Source organism: Petromyzon marinus, unplaced genomic scaffold (genome assembly GCF_048934315.1).
Source record: "Petromyzon marinus isolate PM22_M1 ecotype Great Lakes invasive population unplaced genomic scaffold, UKy_Petmar_22M1.pri1.0 PM_G_Scaffold_11, whole genome shotgun sequence".
Taxonomy (NCBI): domain Eukaryota; kingdom Metazoa; phylum Chordata; class Hyperoartia; order Petromyzontiformes; family Petromyzontidae; genus Petromyzon; species Petromyzon marinus.
The window spans coordinates 4,088,098-4,092,725 of record NW_027422662.1 but is presented as its reverse complement, the minus strand read 5'-3'; the positions used below and the strand labels follow the sequence as shown (position 1 = coordinate 4,092,725).

General features: G+C 46.1%; 1 long non-coding RNA gene across 1 annotated transcript; it reads right to left on the bottom strand.

The window, feature by feature from the left end:
- Positions 1-305: 305 nt before the first annotated feature.
- On the bottom strand, positions 306-4,628 carry LOC142909005 (uncharacterized). Its single transcript, XR_012932059.1, has 3 exons — positions 4,390-4,628; positions 3,782-3,941; positions 306-2,538 (listed from the first exon to the last, which is right to left on the bottom strand). It is a non-coding gene; the product is annotated as an uncharacterized LOC142909005 (long non-coding RNA).

The following is a 4,628-nucleotide window of genomic DNA, read 5'->3' as shown; positions in this document are numbered from 1 at the left end:
CTCTGTATTGGTGATGATACCACACTGATGAGTCTGATCAATGACTAAATGGGCCTAGAGTTACCCATCTCTGTATTGGTGATGATACCACTGATGAGTCTGATCAATGACTACATGGGCCTAGAGTTACCCATCTCTGTATTGGTGATGATACCACACATGATGAGTCTGATCAATGACTACATGGGCCTAGAGTTACCCATCTCTGTATTGGTGCTACCTGACAGTCGGTCAGATTTGCTCAGATTTATTTTGACAGTGACCAAAGGTAAGAGAACCACAATGCACTGCTTATAAAGAAACCGTTCATGTTTATTTGCAAGTAAAACATGATTTTACAACCTGCGCTGTTATGATCGGATTTTTTCGTCAATTACAGGTTTAAATACTCTTTGTTGGTGATATTAAAGGAATTACCAACACTGGATCAGGACCACAAATACGAATATCATGCCATGATCGTTTGAGCAGGAAGACAGTTTTATCAGTAACATAATTTCTTCTAAATTAATAGTCTAAAACAATTAATGATTCCCTTGTCTCACATGCAAGAGATAATTCTGAATCTAAATGCTGTCACCCAGTCACACACAGAATTAAATGTGCCCATTTAAAGTGTACATAATTATCCACAATGAAATTACAGCATTACACCTGTCCGTAGCAGCATCTTTCACATGTCGATGCAGAAAACTTCGAAACTGACTTTGCCATCCCTACAATTACACGTAATTTCATTAATACACGTTCTTTCTGAGAGGTGCATAAGTGATAAGGACGCAATATATAAAAACAAGTAGCAGACAGTTCTCACTGTTTAATGGAAGTGTCTGGGTGGCTTTGGGCTAACACTATGCCCCAAAACAGAGACATGAGATTGGTACAAATTCCACGCATGGTTATTTTTGTTTCTCAATTATTTTAACGGCTAAACAGGTGGCACATTATGTTCAGTGTATTTGGTAATGTTGTTCAGTGTAGCGCAGTGATAAAAGTGTCCAACCTATAACCAGATAGTCGCCAGTTCAATTCCCACACAAGAGGTAGATTCTACAATTATTCCAGTTTAACACGTAGGCTTTCGCGACCAATTATTCCTCCGGGATTGACGCAGTAAGTGCCGCTTTGTGGAACGGCAACGATCGCTTCACAGACGTGTCCTTAAAAAATACCTTAATTGGCTGAGAAACTCCCGTGAAAATAAGCATCAACCAATGCTCACTTAGGCTTGAAGACATTTTCTTACTATGTCTCTTTGGCCATTTGAATTCATGGCCAAACATAAAATGGCCAGAGTGGAGCTGGGCCTGAACAGCGTGGCTTTTAACTGCAGGCCGACCCACTATTTGTCGGCGTTCGGCTGGCCTCTTGACCAGCGGAAGTCGGTTTGCGATATTCACGGGATTGCGTGCGGCACGACGCCTCATTAATTGAAATTTGCAACCGTCGCGAAGATTCTGCGACGCTTTCGTTGCCGGTAATCTACAGCTCACTCCAGCGCTGTCCTCCAGACAGTCTCGTCCCTTCACCTGATGAAGGCCGCTTGTGTTGTGGCCGAAACGTCGTGAGAATTTTATTATTTTATTTTTTACCTACGTGACTTTACCCAATAGAACCAAAGAGTATGAATCTACAGCCTCCTTGAACACCCCCCACCCCCCCACAGCTTGCCGACCAAAGCTCTGACGAGCTGAGCAGCTTTGACCGACAACTCGCTCCGTGTTCTGCATTCCTGAAATCGGTGCCCTGCCGAAAACGCAACAGCAATCACCGCACAGCCTGCTGATCTATCTGTTGTGCGGCTCGATGGCCAGGTTCCTGCTGACACGCGGCTTGCGCGGCCAAATCGTGGTCATCCCAAATGTTGCCAAGTGTCTCTTTGCTGAACGGCAGCAGCAGCGGCGGCGACGACGACTCCATCTCCTGACCCACCTCCACAGGTGGCGTCTGCACCGACTTGGGCACCAGATGCTTGGCCGGCACGAGGCAGCGTGGGGGGGGGCACGGCGTGGGGGGCACGACGTGGGGGGCACGGCGTGGGGGGCACGGCGTGGGGGGCACGGCGTGGGCACTCAGTGCTTCTGCTCCTCCTGCTGCTGCTGTGGCTGCTGCTGCATCATTTGTTGCTGCTGTTGCTGCTGCTGTGGCTGCTGCTGCTGCTGTGGCTGCTGCTGCTGTTGTTGCTGTTGCTGCTGTTGTTGCTGTGGCTGCTGCTGCTGTTGCTGCTGTTGCTGTTGCTGCTGCTGTTACTGCTGCTGTTGTTGCTGTTGTTGCTGCTGCTGTTGTTGCTGTTGTTGCTACTGTTGCTGCTGCTGCTGTTGCTGCTGTTGCTGCTGTTGCTGCTGCTGTGGCTGCTGCTGTTGCTGCTGCTGCTGTTGCTGTGGCTGCTGTAGTGGCTGTGGCTGCTGCTGCTGCTGTTGAGTTGACTGGTGACGAGGCACACGTGGTATGGCTGAGGCTGAGTGGGAGGGCTGCTCAGAGTGGACAGCAGGATTTTCCTGAAGCTCCATGACCTGCTTCCTGTTGAAGTTGTATTTACTGAAGAGTTCGAACACAGGGGGAGGACGTAGAGTTAGTACAGACACACAGGTCCATGCCTGTGGGTCTCATCATGTTAGGTATAAGCCCATCTTGACACACACAGGTCCATGCCTGTGGGTCTAATCATGTTAGGTTCAAGCCCATCTTGACGCACACAGGTCCATGCCTGTGGGTCTAATCATGTTAGGTTCAAGCCCATCTTGACACACACAGGTCCATGCCTGTGCGTCTAATCATATTAGGTTCAAGCCCATCTTGACACACACAGGTCCATGCCTGTGTGTCTAATCATGTTAGGTTCAAGCCATCTTGTAATCCTTGAACCCAATATCACACCGTGCCCTTGACAGCAATATAAGAATTTGACATCAATAAAAACACATGGGATGTACTGCAGTAATTAACACCACTGCATAGTACTGTCGTTTGTAGTAGTTTGTCCTCAATATAGCATAAGTGGAAACAACCCTGGGGCAAAATCTGAAAAGCATACTTCCCAATCTCTAAAAATTAAGAGTGTACAACTTAATGTTGTTAAGTTTAAATAACGGTCGCTAAGCACAGGCCCAAAATGCTAAGAAGCCAGCAACAGCACCGTAAGAATGTCTTCATCTGCTTATTTAATTCAGCAAGGTGATGAGAAACCTCAACCATAAGGGCCCATCTACCAATGAGTCACAAGGCACCATGGGTAATGCTGGGGCCCCTCACCGAGTCTCAGGGCATCCGTGATGGACTAGGACGTGAAATTCGCACGCACAGGAATCCACATATCAGCTTCATTTAGTCGACATGGATATTGTTTAAAATATTTGCCATCTGTTGCACAATGGCATACTCGTTGGTTTTTTTAGTAGTCTCTCGTCATGCCAACTTGACAACAGTATTTGTCCTCTGGAGATACTGGCCTCCACCGTGTGAATGTTGAATCGACACGAATACCTTGGTCCCACCGACATTGCTCATTTGATCTGGGAGACACTTTCACCTTCCGGTGACTAACAGTTAATCTTAAAGCAGTGATGGTTTGGGCAGCAGTGATGGTTTGGGCAGCGATGCATAACCTGTATTCAATTTCCCTTGGGTAAATTCGGCTTTAACGGGTAACTGGTATTGGTTTGTAAACAAAAATTGTGGAGAGAAAAGAGCACGTTGCTGCCTCGTGAGCCACAACTCAGCCTTAATAGGTCTCTTAAACGGTCACTTAGGAGAGCTTTGTGTTGTTTGTCGTGCAAATCACCAAATCAGCTGCTCCGCGCATGGCAGGATCATCTCCCAGGCAAGGCCAGTGAAGTGTTGCATGTACAGAGTCCACGCAGAGGGCAGCTTTACTTCTATACGGGCCAATGCTATGCTTGCAGCCGCCACCACGGATGGACGGAAACTCAGGAATACGTGGTCTGCATACACACAAACAAAGACAAAAACCCTCCGTTTAGCCTTAACAGACTGTTGGGGCTAACATTTCACTGTGCAATACAGTATTGTAATAAATACATGCGGTATATAGTTTATACTGCACTACTGTAAATTATCTCTGTTTTTGCTAAATTATCACCATTCTGTAAGACTCCCGGCTAGGCTAAGGACGATATTTCCGAGTTACGGTGTTGGTCGCTGTAACGCAACTCTGTCGTAAGTCGAGGACTACCCTGGAAACGCCTTACACACAATAACAACAACGTTTTATTCTTAAACAATGCTTTCTTATTTTAAAGTGAGCGAAAAGGTAAAGAAGAAGAAGTCGAGTGGGCAACGGGAAGTGGACGACGTTTTGATCACAAGCTTTAAAGATTAACAATAATAACAATAATAATAACAACAATAATGAAATAGTTTATAACTCACCGCCGTGAGAGAAGGACGTGGCGCCTGCTTCCCCGGCGAGGCGATTCCACACTTTAGAGACCGCGGCGTTTCATTGACCTAGCCAAAAAAACATTAAATTAAATCATTCGTCCATACAAAAAAATTGTAAATTGCTTTAAAAGAGCCTCTTAATTGATCGATTACTTTATAAATTAATCTTCAACGTGCTACTTATTTTTTTGTGTGTGTGTGAGATGCTGTCCGTAACTCGTTAACAC